Source organism: Antechinus flavipes, chromosome 4 (genome assembly GCF_016432865.1).
Source record: "Antechinus flavipes isolate AdamAnt ecotype Samford, QLD, Australia chromosome 4, AdamAnt_v2, whole genome shotgun sequence".
Taxonomy (NCBI): Eukaryota; Metazoa; Chordata; class Mammalia; order Dasyuromorphia; family Dasyuridae; genus Antechinus; species Antechinus flavipes.
In genome coordinates, this window is record NC_067401.1 from 1,485,923 (window position 1) to 1,502,160 (window position 16,238).

A 16,238-nucleotide genomic window follows, 5' to 3' on the forward strand; every position below is an offset into this window, starting at 1 on the left:
GGAAAGGGACCTGTATGTGCCAAAATGTTTGTGGCAGCCCTGTTTGTAGTGGCTAGAAACTGGAAATTGAATGGATGCCAATTAATTGGAGAATGGTTGAGTAAATTGTGGTATATGAACGTTATGGAATATTATTGTTCTGTAAGAAATGACCAGCAGGATGAATACAGAGAGGGTTGGAGAGACTTACATGAACTGATGCTAAGTGAAATGCGCAGAACCAGGAGATCATTATATACCTCAACAATGATACTGTCTGAGGATGTATTCTGATGGAAGTGGATTTCTTCAACAAAGAGATCTAATTCAGTTTCAATTGATCAAGGATGGACAGAAGCAGCAACACCCACAGAAAGAACACTGGGAAATGAATGTAAACTGCTTGCATTTTTGTTTTTCTTCCTGGGTTATTTCTACCTTCTGAATCCAATTCTCCCTGTACAACAAGAGAACTGTTCGGTTGTGCACACATATATTGTATCTAGGATATACTGTAACCCATTTAACATGTATAGGACTGCTTGCCATCTGGGGAAGGGGGTGGAGGGAGGGAGGAGGGGGAAAATCGGAACAGAAGTGAGTGCAAGGGATAATGTTGTAAAAATTACCCTGGCATGGGTTCTGCAAATAAAAAGTTATTTTAAAAAAACAGCAAAGCTAGCAGGACTCAGACCTTGAGAGATACTCACACTTGTTGAGTGAGAGAGAAAAGATGTATCCTGTGATCAAAGGTTCTGGGATAGTAGGACCTTAGAAGAATTCACATCTGTTCCCCACCTTCCCCCGCATTTTATAGAGCAGAAAACTGAGGCACAGAAAGGCCACTAACTTTCTCAGTCACATAAGTAGCAAAAGTCTTGGGTGTGATTTGAACTCTGGTTCTCTGGGATCCAAGGTCAGTTCCCTAACTACTACACCAATCTGTCTCTCTTTCCATCTTGTATGAGAACTCTCTCTGAAGGTATTGCAGTACATCCTTTCCTCCTCACAGACATAGAAAAAGAAAGTGGATAGCAAAGAGAAGGCCCAGTCTCTGGGATTGGATGTTTCACACATGTTCATGAAGGAAGACCTAGAAAAGAAAGTTCTTAGTCTCAAGTCTGTGGTGCTGTCAAAAGGTTTAACTGAAGAAACAGGTCTAGCTTTATATACCCTGTAGAAGAGGTCTTTTTATCGGCTCTACCTCTGAACTCTAAGGACCACTGATTGGGGTTTTTCACCTGCCTGGGAGCAGGGCCCTGCTTTATCTGTCATCTCTGTTTTCAGAATATGATGTTTGAAAAAAGCAACATTTTTCTTTGTACTTATCCAGTGTTTGGACCATTAATTAATTTAGACCAGTAATTAATTTAGTGTGTTAGACTTTTTGACTGATGGGACCATGTCAAAAAGCCATGAGAGATTTAGTTTTATCTTCTAGTATTTCAAGAAAACAGATGAATGGGAATCTTTACTAATTGCAGGGAACCATAGATTAAATAAGAATCACAGAACTGTAGCTCTAGGGAATAAAACACCAGACAGCTAGGGGGCACTGTAGAACACCGAGCATTGGGCTTGGAGTCGGCAAGATCTGAGTTCAAATTTTCACTCAAATACTTATTAGTTGTGTGGCTCTAGGCAAATCTTTTAACATCTGCTTACCTCAGTTTCTTCAACTGTAAAATGGGGATAATAACAGCATCTACCTCCGGGTTGTTATGAAGATCAAATGAGATAATATCTGTAAAGTATAGTGTCTGGCTTATTATAGACACTTAAATGTGCTTTTCTTCCTTTCTTCCTCCCTTCCTCCTCCCCTTCTTTTCCTCCTTCGCTTTTCCTTTCCTCCTTCCTTTCTTCCCTCTGTCCCTCCCTCCCTCCCCTCTCTTCCTTCTTTCCTTTTTTCCTTCCTTTCTTCCTTCTTCACTCCCTCCCTTTATCCTTCCCTCCCTCCCTCTTTTCCCCTCTCTCTTCCATCCTTCCTTCTTCCTTCCTTCCTTCCTTCCTTCCTTCCTTCCTTCCTTCCTTCCTTCCTTCCTTCCTTCCTTCCTTCCTTCCTTCCTTCCTTCCTGAAGTAGTATCTGAAATCTCTCCCTGACTTGCTGGTTCCCCTTTCATTTGGGGCTTAATCTTTCATGGTCTCAGGAGACCCATAGTTATTACTGATGATACTGATGAGTGTCTCTCTCTGGGAATTTGGGTTTCCTTGGAGGGGGTGGTGGGAAAGCTTGCAAAAACCGAGGGCTTCAAATGAAGAGATTCAGGCCAGCTTTCCCCAAGGGAGGGCAGCTTTCGACAATGCTTCTTTGAGAGAATCAGCAACTGTTCGCTCTCATTTTCCTGCTTTTTCAATATCAGCATTCAGCATCCAGCCTGATGCCATTTTAAGAGAAATGAAACACAGACCATCTCGATCTTGAGAGACAATCTTTTTTATTGTATTACCCTTTTTACAGGGCTCTAAAATGAAGGCAGATCCCAGATTTCTCTCCCTCCTCCTGGTCTCCACGCCCAGACTGAAATCTCGCACGATGTAAGCCAGCCTATGACAAGTGATATTCACAACCTGGAGAAGACATCTCTGTCCTTTGTGTCTACGTGAGAAATGAAATATCGGCCGGGAGGAAGGTGGGTGACTCATCCTGATAAGAAGCAGCTGGGGCTGCTTTTCATTTCCTTCCTGATTCCCTGCATGGAGCAACAATGCCAGAGAAGGCAACGCTGTGAATGCTTTCAGAGGAGGTTTTAAAAGGAATAGCAGAGCTGATAATGGGGTGCAAGCCTAGGCCCCAGCCCTGGCCATGCTCACGCAGACCAGGTTCACTCCTGGGGGACTTCTTACCGATGCCATTTGTCTCTTGCCCCCACTCAGGGCTTCTTCAGAGAGCCTCAGAAACTGATTCAGCTCTAGCCCTGCTAAGGAAAAGTGCAAGAGTTTCCAGGTCCCCCAGGGAAGCATCCAGGCCTAAAACATATAGCAGACAAAGAGCAGATCATTTCACCCCACAGAGATGTTGAGCCTTTGCACCCAAGTTCACACCATCAAAGCAACTTTCTTCCCATCTCTGATGAGCTCCTTTTGTCCCTGGGTACAACATAATTCTCCAGGCTTATGGCCCCAGCCTGTGGCTGAGGCTTCCTCACTGGAGATGGTGAGAGGCATGCGCTTTCCTACTCGGGAGAGCTTTCCCTCCCACGGAGTCCAGACGGTCTCACAGACAGACTACAGCATCCTATGACTGAAGATCTGCTAGAAAGAAAATACTCTTGGAGCTAGAGAAGGTCTGGAGACTTGACTTCCTCCCCTTCAGATCGGCACAATTTGGGTGGAAAAGTACCCACAGTAATCATGGAGACCAACAGCGAATAAATCTGGACAATTGAGTTATGCTCCGGCTGACAAGCAGAGGAATATGTGTTTTATCCTGAAGGCCAGGCTCCCCTGGAGTAGGAGAGCAACAATTCTGTGCTGTTGGGGGATAGCACCTCGACAGTGGATTGGAGTTGGGACACTTATTGGGGGACTTTCTGATAGACGTTTTTGATGAGTCTTTACAAGGCTGAGACCAGACCTTGATTGTTGGAGGGAAGCCCTGATGGCTGCAGCTCTGGGGAAGCTCTGGGGTAGGGAGGGTGCTGACCTCTGAGGAGCTGGTCCCCCAACTGAAACATTGCCCATTCTAGCCTTGTGGAATTACAAAACTAGGGCCATGATCAAGTGAACCAGGGATGGTCATGGGTGTGGAAGGGTTCTAGGCCTTGATCCCAATCCAAGAAGACCTATTCCCCCCTTCCACCTCCCCCCCCACCAAGCAGGAGAGGATTCTTTCCTGGAAGCTCCCCATTATACTTGATCTTTTTCAGCAAACTTCCTCAGTGAAAAAAGGTTGAAACTATTTAGCCTAATTATTCCTCTGACAAAAGGGAAACCAAACCCCAGAGAAGAACCAGAGGGGATGCCAGACCAGCCACTACTTCACCCAAGAATCATCCCAGGGCAAGTGGAGCCTTCCTCTGCCTGTCTGAGGTCAGGAAGAGGGGCTCCTTTTCCAGAAACCAGGAACACAAAGTGAAGAGGTAATACTATGGGGAGCTGGGCCTGGTCCAGAAGGTTGGAGGACCCTAGGATGTTGCTCCAGAGGCTTGAAAAGGTGGGAGATTGAAAAAGAACCACAGAGAGCATCAGAAGAAAGGTAGCAATGAGAAGGGACTCCCCTACTAGCTGGACTACAGCTCGAGTTGGGGTACTGGACCTTCCCCAAAGGGATTGGGCAGAGGCTTCAAGATCTGCTGGTGTTTCTGCACATGGTGGTTTCTCCTCCAACTCCCTCTATGACTTTGAACTCTTCCTGGGTGGGGACCATGATCCAAGAACATGTGAAATTGTTTGTGCTAGGAGCTTCAGAAGCCTGAATTTGGAGTCAGAGGAGCTGCCTTTGAATTCTGGCTCCTCCATTTGGTAGCTATGGGATCTTATGAAAGTCCTTTCCCCTTTCTGAATTCCTCTATCAAAGGAGGGAGGTCAGACTAGCCAGTCTGAGGACTCTTCCTGCTCTGAGTTTATGGCATTCTGTGATTTACCACCATCTCCAGGCACTGACTCAGTGTGGGGCACTGTGAGGTGCTTTGGATCATCCTTAGCCCCAAGTGTCTTTGTCAGCTGCTGTTCAGTAGACATAGGTCTTCCCAGACCCTCATTGCTTAAAGAAGAGGGCACATGGAGCAAGTACTGGAGAGGGAGGGTGGGGTTACTTACAAATGAAAATAGACAGAAGGCTTCATTTTAGAGCTTCATCAGCTTCTGCTGGGAGGAGAGAAAGCTGCCATTGCTGCTACGAAACTCTGCCCTCCCAGAAAAAAAAAAGGACCAGAGTAGATTTCCCATCATCTTTTATATTTACATGTTATGTCTCTCCTTGTTAATGAATGTATGTGTAAATGCACATGTGGTGTATGTGGACATGCATGTGTGCATATGCACGCATGTGTGTGTCAGGGAGAGAGGTGGTGATAGAGATTATTTGCTTTGACTCTTATTTTTGAAAGTAAAGCTGGAGAAGGTAAAAAAAAGAGAGAGGAAAAACAGGAGAAAGAATAAGATAGAAGGCAATGCACAAATAGTAATATAACTGAGAATGTGAGTGGGATGAACTCCCTCATAAACTGGAAGTGTGCATTTTAGGGTTAGAGCAGAATAGATCAAAAACCAGAATCCAGAATCCCTATGGCTAGATGAGTTCACAAGTGAATTATACCATTTACAGAACAAACAATTCCAATACTATATAAAGTATATGAAATAATAGGTGAAGAAGGAATCCTACCAAATTTATTTTATGAAATGAATAGTTTAGTGATACTCAAACTAGGAAAAGCCAAAACAGAGAAAGAAAATTATAAAACAATTTTCCTAATGAATATTAATGCAAAATTTTTGAATAAAATCCTATCCAGGCAATTACAGCAATATATCATAAGGTAGGATTTATGCCAGGAATGCAGGTTTGGTTCAATATTAGGAAAACTATGAACCTAATTGACTATATCAGTAACAAAATCAACCAGTTATATGATTATCTTAGTAGATGTAAAAAAAGTCTTTGACAAAATACCTAATCATATTGAAAACACAAAAGCATAGGAATAAATGGAGATTATCATAAAATGATAAGTAATATTTATCTAAAACCACCAGCAGACATTATTTGAAATAGGGATGAGCTAGAGCCTGCCAATACAATTAGGGTGAAGCAAGGATGTCCTTATCACCTCTACATAACATTGTTTTAGAAGTGTTAGCTATTGCAATAAGAGAAGAAAAATAAATTTAATTAGAATAGACCATGAGGAAACAAAACGATCACTCTTTGTAAATGTTATGGCATTATATTTAGAAAATCCTAGAAAATCAACTAAAACTTTATGAAGATTTTTTTCTCTTTCTTTTTTGTTGTTGAGGTAATTGGGATTAAGTGACTTGGCCAGGGTTACACAGTTAGGAAGTGTTAAATGTTTGAGATCAGATTTGAGCTCAGGTCCTCCTGACTCCAGGACCAGTGTTCAATCCACTGCACTGCCCCAAACTACATGAAATTATTAACAAAGTTAATAATTTAGCAAAGCTGCAGTATACAAATTAAACCCACATAAATTACCAGTATTTCTATATATTACCAACAAAGTCCAGCAGCAAGAGGTAAAAAGAGAAATTCCATTTCAAATAAATCTAGACAATATAAAGCCCTTGGTAGTCTACCTGCCAAGACAAATCCAGTAACTATATGGACACAATTACAAAACACTTTTTGTCATATCCAAACAACTGGAAAAAATCAATTTTTTATGATAAGCCAAGTCAATATGATAAAAAGACAATTCTGCTTAAAATAATTTACTTATTCAGTGCCATGAAAATCAAATTATAGAGCTAGAATAAATAACAACAAAATTAATCTGGAAGAAGCTCAAGGATATCAAGGGAAAAAATACAAAAGAAGGCAAACTAGCAAGGCCACATTTCAAACTGTATTATAAAGCAGTAATTATCAAAACTATTTGGTACTGGCTAAGAAACAGAGTGGTACATCAGTGGAATAGATTAGGCACACAAGGCATAGTAACAAAGACCATATTAACCTAATATTTAATAAACCCAAAGAAACTACCTTTGGGAATAAGAATTTAGTATTTCACAAAAGCTACTGGGAAAATTGGAAAACAACAGGACACAAACTAGATATAAACCAACATCTCACACTGTAAATGGGTGCATGATTTAGACTTAAAAATTGACACCATAAGTAAATTAGAAGAGCAAGAAATAGTCTACCATCAGCTCTATGGAGAAGAGAAGAATTCATAACCAAACAAGAGATACAGAGCATTATGAAATGTAAAATAGATAATTTTCATTATGTTAAATTAAAAAGTTTTTTTAGGAAACAAAATCAACGCAACTAAGATTAGAAGGAAAGCAGAAAACTGGGAAACAATCTTTAAGTGTCTTTGATAAAGGCCTCATTTCTCAAATACAGAGAAAATTGAGTCAAATTTATAAGAATACAAGATATTTCCCAATTGATAAATGGTCAAAGGATATGAATAGGCAGTTTTCAGGTGAAGAATCAAAACTATCTATAGATATAGGAAAAACTTCTCTAAATCACTTTTTTTAGATAGATGCACATTAAAACAACTCTGAAGTACTATCTCATACCTATCTGGTTGGCTAATATGACAAAAAAGGAAAATGATGATTGAAAAGATGTAGGAAAATTGGTATACCTAATGCATTGTTGGCGGAGTTATGAACTGGTCCAACCATTCTGGAGAGCAATTTATTAAGTGCAAGTCCTTTGGGTTCTACGTTCAAGTATGTAAAGAAGAAAATGATGTAGATTAGTGAGAAATTAAAAATATCTGCTGTCCCCATTGTCAAAAGTTTGGTTTTAACAAATTGATGATTCATTATGTGACCAGAAAGGAAAACATTTTTCACAAAAGATTCATGAATTCATTCCAGAATGTGCTAAAGTAATTTCTCAAGTTTGTGATGAAGGAATAATTATCTCATACTGCCATCTGAAATAGTGGAAGATAAGAAGATTGTTGTTATTCAGTTATTCAGTTGTGTGCAAGTCCTCATAACTCCATGGATGATGTAGGCCAAATCCTTCTATTCTCCCCTATCTCTCAAAGTCTGGTCAAACTTATGTTCATTGTTTCTGTGACACTATCTATCTATTTCATTCCCTGCTATCTCCTTTTCCTTTTGCTTTCAATCTTTCCCAACATCAGAGTCTTTTCCAATGAGTCTTGTCTTTTCATTATGTGCCTAAAGTATTTAAGCTTCAATTTTAATATTTCACCTTGCAGCAAAAAGTTTTGAAAGAATTTCATTTTCTGTACAGCATTTATGGTGTAGGAGATTTCATGTGTTATGAAAAATGAGTATTTTTTGAAGTCAATTAGTTTTTATTGATATTTTATTTTCAAAAGATCACAGAATTCTGGGATTACTAGAGAGAGAAAAATGTTTTGCATGTTACCAATTTTATTTGGTGTAATGCATTTTATAAGTTATTTCATGATTACTGTGTTAGGAAAAATGCATATTTTTCTTATGTAAATGCATATATTTCTTATGTAAAAACTATGTAGAAAGGTATATTTTCAGGAATATCTATTGAAAATTATAGCTTTTGGTGTCGTAGGAACCTAACTCATTATTTCCCATAAGTTCAATACATCTGTATTCATGTTTATTACTTCTGCCTAGTTTTCTAGGAATATTACCACCCCCAAAATTTGTAGATTGCCTATACTTACAATATTTTTTTTCAAATGACTAAAAACAGTTTTGATTTCCCTTCCCAAAAACACTTAGTTCATATCCTTGGATCATTTATCAATTGGGAAATGGCTCTCATATATAAGTTTGATTCATCTATCTATATATTTGAGAAGTGAGATCTTTATCTAAGAAACTTGATACAAACATGCCCCTGGTTTCCTATTTTTCTTCTAATTCAGGATACATTGATTTTTTATGGGCAAAACTTTTAAATTTTATGTAATCAAAAGGGATACCTTTATTTCAGAAGCCATGAGGTACAGTGTTCAGATCAGGAAGCCTAGAATCAGCAAAGAACTGGGTTTGAAGCCTGCCTCCCCACCCCCTCCCCTCCTTGACCTTGTACAAGTCAGTTGACCCCCCCTCTCATTAGCCCTTCTTTCCACTTCCATGTAGTAGGGATGAAGGTATTTGTAGAATTACTTCACATGGTGTTTAAGAGGTGCTGATGAGATGGTGGCCGGGCATGCTTTATTTAAAAGACTTCATAGAGGCCAGGTATTATTATTATTATTATTATTGGAAACAGATTTGTGTATTACACATTGTTCATTCTGTATCTCTACGTCGGCTGAGTAAGATCTGGGGACTTGTGAGAATCTAGAGCTAAATGTAGACCCTGAGGGGGAGAAAAGAGGGAATCCTCTTGTCTTATAATTTTGTAGGTGAAGATCAGAGACTCCCAGGGAAGTGGGTGGATTTTCCCCTCCAGAGCAGAAATTTAAGATTTCTTATTTTTTTCTTAATTAGCATAGGGTTTGACATATAGGCAATGCTTTACAAAAAAACCTTTTTTTTTCACTCATGCAAATAAAATGTAATTTGAGGCAATAGAGCATAGCTCTTGTCATTATAAGTTCACAGGGAGCTGGATTAAGCTGGAAGGGACCCTAGATCCTCTAGGGTCCAATCTTTTAAAAACCATTCCACAAACATGCTGTATGTTGGGTACTGTGATTGACTTTAGAAATAGACAAAAATAGTAGAACTATCCCTGACCTTACAGAGCTTCCACTCTAAAGGAGAAGACAAAATGGACAATTAAAGATATATACAAACCTATTATAAAACCAGAAAGTAAGTCAATGACCATTATTAAGTGCTTACTAACTAGAGTTAGAAGGATCAAAACACAGTCTCTATTCTAAAGAGTTCAACATGTAAAAAACAGTGTAGAGAGAGTAATCTCAGAGGGAAGTTTCAAGCACTGGGAAGATGTGGAGGGATCACTACAAAAGGCTTTCTGAATTTGAACTGAGTATTTAAGTAAACTCAGGATTCCAAGAGGTAAAGATGTAAAGAGGGAACATTGTAGGCATGGAAAAAGTTGGGAGATAAAGTATCCTGTTCAAGTAGAGAATGCTGTAGAGTAAGAAGACTCAAGTTCAAGTCCCATCTCAGACACCTTCAGCCGTGGGACTCTGAGGAAGCCACCTAATTTCTTAGGAGTCCTAATTAAACATCTCTCAGGAGCTGAGGGGCAGCAGTCGATCTTCAATGTTGGAGGGAGATCCCTCATCAGGAGTGCTTAGTGCCAACAGTGTCGCAGGTCTGGTCTAATAGAAACAGAAGTAATAGGAGCGGTAGCAGTAGCAATGACTGTGGACATTCATGCACTGCCCTCTCCATCACCAAATACATTGTAAACACATTACTTGAGACAGAGGCAAATCCCTTGTTCTGTCCAGTGAAGGAAGGAGCATTTTACTCCAGTAGAATGTCTTGCTAAATGGCATGGCCCAAGACAGCTCTGTGAGAAGGGGGTAGTTAGAAAACTCTTTCCTCACAGGAAGGCTTTACAAAGCCTCCAAGTTGGTGGGGTTTTAAAAATGAACAATTCTTTGTCCCTCAGCTGACAGGACGTGAATGAGACTGGTCATCAAGGATGCGGCTGAAGAATGGGGCATGCCATGGAAACCCAAATAACAAAGGTAGTGTCTGGAAAATCCAGAGGGAGAGGCTGAGCAATCCCACATATGCAATACGATGCGTGCGCACACATGCACACAAGGTGCTCACAGAAGGAAGGAGACGACGAGAAAGAAATGATTTGTATCTTGCAGCAAATAGATTCTCTGCCCTAGCCGGTCTCCTGTCCTCTGTGCCACACCATGGATTGTGGACAATAAATAAATATCAGTGAATTCCATATCAGTGATTTTTATCAGAAATAAATATCAGTGACTCCTATGTGTCAGCAGACAAACCTGTGCCTGATGCTGGGAATATAAAGTATCACTTGAGTACCTACTGGGTGTGAGCAGACAAACCCTGAGTCTGGTGCTGAAAATACAAAGTATCCGTGAAGTACCTACTAGGGATCAGCCAATAAACATTGAGTCTGGTGCTGGGAATACAAAGTATCCATGAAGTACCTACTAGGTGACATCAGACAAACTCCTGAGTTTGATGCTGGGAATACAAAATATCACTGAAGTACCTACTAGGTATCAACACTGAACCTGGTGCTAGGAATACAAAGTATCCATGAAGTACCTACTAGGTTTCAGCAGACACTGAGCCTGGTGCTAGGAATACAAAAATAAGAGCCTTTCTCTCAAGGAACTTCCATTCCAATGAGGAGTGAAATAAGGACAACAAAATAAATGGAATCTATCCACGATGTTTTCTTTGGAGCAGCTAGAACATAGGTGGGACAGCCCATTTGCCTCAGCAGCCAGATTGCTGGTGGAGGGAAGGCTGGAGAATATGTGGCTTGTCATTTGGAAAGTGAGTCAGTTCAGAGCAGCCTCGGATGGTTGTGGGTAGCTAGGGCTTTCTTTCTTGCTCACCCAGAAACTGGAAACAAGTGAAAGTGAGGTATATTATTATCATTTGTGTTCTAATAACTGGCTGTGTCTGAGGAGACAGTGAAAAAAGTGACAAAAGAGATGGGTCCTTCCTTCCCCTATGCAAGGTTACAGGAAGTGGGAGGCTAGTAGCCCTGTAATCTACTGAGTGAAGCCTTGTCACATCATGTTTCAGCCATTCCTCTGCCACCCCCAAACCTTAACATGCACCAGGAAACTTGCCAGGGAGATCTGCGTTCAAATCTGCTTCTGACCCAGCTAGACAAGTATTCCTGAGTGCTGCAGACACTTTACAAGGATATGTTTCAGAGAAGGTGCCAATCTGCATCAGGAGAAGGCATTTCCTCTTCTGGGAGGCCTCTATTGCAGTGAAATCGAAAGCTGTTCCCATCCTTCCTGGTCCAACCTTAGAACCTGGGAGCTGGAAAGGATTTTTAAGATAACGGTTCCTAATGTTTCTGTTTAACAAATGGAAAGAACCTTATAGCCAAGAGAAGGAAAATGACTTGTTTCAATGCCCATAAAGAGATTGTGTCTGCAATGGGAGCAGTTCTCTGCCTTCCCACCCTTCCTTCCCTTTTACCTCCTTCTGCCCCCAGGGTGCTGCTCTGCCAATGAGATTCCATGGATGTGTCATCCATCCCAGGTAACACTCCTGTTGAAATAGGTACTTTTTGGAAATGGCAAAAAGAAGACCTTGGACGATGGGAGATTCTGGTGCTGGGGGCGGCAGCTGGGGAAAACATTTCTGGATAGAGGGCACTTGCAGAGCAGTCACTCTGCCCCCTTTCTTTTGTAAATTCGTTGTCCCCAGGCTCCAGAAGCAAAGCTAACAGTTTTGAGTCTGGATCAGACCAGAGCAAAGATTATTAACTCCGGGTCCTTGAAGTTGCTTTTTAAAAGAATATTTCGATGAATGTATTTTAATATTCTTGGTTTCCTTTGTAATTCTATGTATAATATTTTATGCATTTAACCCATAATTCCAAGAAGTCCAGAGGCTTCCCCAGTCTGCTGCCAATGGGAACCGTGACACAGAACTCCTGGACTAGAAGCTGCTGAGGTTCTTATGAATCTCTTTTGATTCTCTTTCTTTTTGTAGGGCTAAGGCTTTCCTTGGCTTCATTTCAGATCTCAGAGGTCAAAGCACCTTCCCCTTCACTTCACATTTTGAGCAAACCATAGTTTGTCTCTATTTGATTCTGGACCCTTGATCTGCTAGGTCTTCCTCCTTCCTGGCAGTGATTACAAAGAGAAAGACCATATTTGTGAAGTGCCTGATCGGGGTCCCTTGCGAGGTCTGCGCGTGCACCCCCAATCCGTGCCCCACTGCCAGCTCTGTACTGCCACTCTGGGCCAGGAGTTGGGGAAAGGTCACGACAAGTATTTTTGGAACCGCTAAGAGAGGCTTAGATGACAGACTTTTCGGTGAAAGACTTCGTTGTGATGTTTTCCGGGGGGGGAAGGCCCCGCTCCCAAGCTGGCAAACTGCTCACAAGGGGACGTTTGTGTTTCGTGATCCCCGGCGCACTGACGGAGTGCTGGGAAATGGAGGTTTTCGTGGTACTCAGAATCTTAGCAAAAACTAAGTCTGGGATGGTGCAAGAAGGACAAAATTAAGGCGGAAATCGTGCGCAGAACCGGCCTCCTGTGGAGGATGAGGCTGCTCCGGGATAGTTCTGCGGATTCAGTGGCCCCGAGTGCCTCCAAGCAGGCGGCAGCTATTGACAGCAGGATGAACCACGATTCCAGGGGCTCCCGGGGGGCGGCCTTAGTCATGGCAGAGGGAGGAAGGGTGAAGAGGTGGACTCGGCCTAGGGTAAGGCGAGAAGGCTGGGCACGGGTGGTCGGCGGGAGTGGGGCCAGCCTTCCGGTGCCCCCCCTGCCTCGGCCAAGGTGAGGCGGGGAGCCTTTGGGAAGTTGGGGAGGTGAGGGAGTCAGGCCCCGGCTGATTCTCTCTCCCCCTCTCCCTCCCCCATTTCAGTCAAAAGTACTCAAGTTACAGGTGCAGGTTGGGCTGGCACTGCAGTTTATTTCTATTGCGTAGTAGAAGGCACCTCCCCAAACACCAGTCCCTCTCCTTCTCCCCACCCCCATTCCCAAAGCCCCACCCCCGAACCCGAACTCTGCACTGCCCGGCCTGAGGCGGACTCTCCGCCAGCCACACAACTGGAGGCCGGGCGGCAGGCTAGGGCTCTCGGGCCGCCACTGGGCCGCTTCCCGGGATGCTAGGACGCGGGCACGCGGGCACGTTGGGACGCTGGGACGCTGGGACGCTCCTGGGATGCTGGGATGCAGGGATGCTGCTGGGCTTCGCATCAGGGCGGCTCCGTCAGGGCTCTGATTGGCTGTCTCTGCGCCGCGCTCGGCCAATGGAGTCAGCCTCCTGGCCCAGCTCTTCACTTTCCTCCTGCCCAGCGGAGGCTGTGAGCTCTCGGGGGCTGGGATTGGCTCAAGGAGCTGGAGGGGGCCGAGCCCGCCTCGGTGTCTGGGCTGGGCCGCCGCCGCCGCTGCCGCCGCCCTCAATGTGAGCCCGCTCCCTTCCTGGCTGGCTGGCTCCCTCCCGCCCTCTCTGGTCTGTCCTACTCCCAGGCGGACTCGGGTGCGGGAGCAGGATCCGGAGCCGAGGGTTTCCCCTCCACCCCCTCGCACTCTCCCCCGCTTTCCCCTCGTCACCCTTTCCCCTCCCTCCATCCCTCCCAGGTAACCCCCGTCCGACCTGGACCAGCCCTTGCCCGCGCACATCGCCGGCCAGACGGTCAGCCTCCGAGCGCCCCGCGCTGGTCCAACAGGCGGTGCCCTCCTTCCTGGGACAGGTGAGTGTCGCCCGGCTTCTCCCGGGGCCGCTCGGCCGGGGGGCCGCGGGGCCGAGCGGAGTGTGTGGCTGTTTCCGTGTGTGGGGATCCGGGGTGAGGGGAGCCCACGGGAGCGAGGTCGGGGGACCGTGGAGCAAGCTGTTTCCACACGGCCCTCTCCCGGGGCCGCGAAGTTCGGGACCCCCTGGCTTTCCCTTTCCCCGCAGCCTCCCGGCTTTCGGGCGGTCTGGGTTTCTGGCGGCCTCCTTCCGAGCTCTGGGAGTTGGGAGGAGGGGGCTGCCGAAAGTAGGCTTGTGAGGAATGCCCCCGTGCCGAGGCTAACCCCAAGCGGTGCTGAGAAACTTTGTCCCCAGTTCTCCAGTCCCCTCCCGCGCAGCGGCGGGCTCCTGCCACCTCCCGCCGGGGGCGCAGCCACGACTGCTTTCCAAGCAGCAGCCGAGGCTGCTCTTGAGTCAGGGCTCTGGCTTTTGCTGAGGCAAGGCTAGGCCGGACGGCCGGGGCTCTGCCTGAGGAGGGAGCAGCGCCCTGCGAGGGGGCACGGGCTCCCGGCTAAAGCCCGCCGGCCCCTTCCTAAAGGAAGGCTGCCTTTGCCTTCAGGCGGGCGCCGTCTTTTGGGCTCCCTCGAGAGAGCTCAGCCACTCGGTATCGAACGCCAGGTAAACAGGGCCAGCGCTGGGGCTGGGGGGGGGCACAGCTCGGGAGCCTCGGAGATGCCAGGAGGCCTCTGGGCAGGTGGGGGAGGGGACGCTGTGCCTTCCCGGCCCTGGTTGGGATCGGTCTCTTCCCCACCTGACCAGGGCTCCACCCCGCCCTCCCTGAGGAAGCCCCATAAACACAAGTGACTCCCCTGCTAGGCTCGGAAGTGAGGCCGGCAGGAGAGGGCTCCATCTCAACGTTTCCCCGACAGGGGAAGGTAGGGACGCTGGAGCGCAGGGGGACACAGATGCTCAGGACTGCCTTCCATCTTTCCTTCTCAGAGCCAGGACGAGGCGTCTCAGGGCAGGGCCAGTGAGAGTTCTCCTAGACACCGGTACCATTAGAAACCAAAAGTGGAGCTGTCACAGGGCCGTAAAGAGCATCAGCTCACGGGCCTTGCCTTTAAGGTTCAGCAGGTTAAGTCAGTCCTGGAGGAGAAAAGGAGCCAGGAGCCTCAGAGGAGACTGAATCAGTCCAAAGTTTTGGGGGACTTCCCGGAGGGGGAATGGGAATTTGGGTGGGTTTTGTGGAAAACGGCTTTTGTTTCCTGTTCTTCTCCTAATGAGTGTACTGGGGTTGCTCTTTTCTTATCCGAGTAGTGAAAGGTATGAGGAAGGAAGCTTTTGCTCCATCATATCCAGTCATTAGACACAGGGAAAAAATGGCCTCCTTCTTTGCTTCCCTTCTTCCCTCTGGGGGCTTCTTTGAATGATACAAATTCGTGTGGTAGTAACACCCTAGCTTGTTGGAGCTTTGAGCTGCGATGGAGAGGAAAGCTTAGAAATGGCCGTCCAAGATAGTGGGATGGCGTCCTAGACTCAAGCTGGCAGCCCCCAGCTTTTTGTAGCCATCCCTCCGGTAGTTTGTCACCAAAAGGTACTGATTTCCAAAGCAGCGATGAACTTGAGCTTCTTTCAGTAATGGTGATCTAAGCTGCTCCAGTGGACTCGGCCCTGACGGAGGAAGTGAGAAATAAAAAGGCAGCAGTCTGATAGTGGGGCCCAGAGGAGTAACTCCCTTCTCACCCTCTGCAGACAGGTAGGATTTGGAGCAAGGCCACCAAGAAAGGGCCATCTTGCGTTGAGTTTGTGGACATGCTCATCCCTGACAGCGACAACCGGCCACTCTGTATTCTGAATGGGGAGGCCTTTTAGAGACTAGCACCCGGGCCCTGTGGCGATCTCCAGCTTGGCTCCGGCATGGCACCCCATCCATGCGGTGGGGGAAAGCGCTGATGACCTTTCAGTGGCTTCAAGGGCGTGCCATTGGCTTGTGTGCATTCTCTCATTTTTCTCGAAGCTGGGGCTCCGGGAACCAGGAAGCCGAGGGGTAGCCAAGACCAGGAAAATGTTGGCCACCGAGTGGGCTTTCCTTTCCCTGAGGTATTGGGATGGAGCAGCAGCTGCCTCCTCTCCGTGCAAGGATAGGCCCCCCCCACCCCCCAACCTCAAGGGGGCGGCCTGCTTGGTTTGAAGCTACTAAGACCAAATTTTCTGCCAGGAGTCACTGGGGAACTGGAGGAACATTTCAACTGTCTATAAGCCTGAGATCGGTGGCCTTGCAGCTGTCATCGTGAAAGAT

General features: G+C 45.6%; 1 protein-coding gene across 23 annotated transcripts in view; it reads left to right on the plus strand.

The window, feature by feature from the left end:
* The first annotated feature begins 13,661 nt into the window (after positions 1-13,661).
* PCBP3 (poly(rC) binding protein 3) overlaps positions 13,662-16,238 on the plus strand; it is a 308,429-nt gene continuing 305,852 nt past the window's right edge. For 8 of the 23 annotated variants that reach the window (XM_051998320.1, XM_051998318.1, XM_051998337.1 and 5 more), the window contains exon 1: positions 13,667-13,961. The gene's annotated coding sequence lies outside the window, so the exon portion shown is untranslated. Of the gene's footprint in view, positions 13,962-16,238 lie in introns of all 23 variants that reach the window. The other 15 variants (XM_051998342.1, XM_051998341.1, XM_051998332.1 and 12 more) reach the window with 8 other exon arrangements.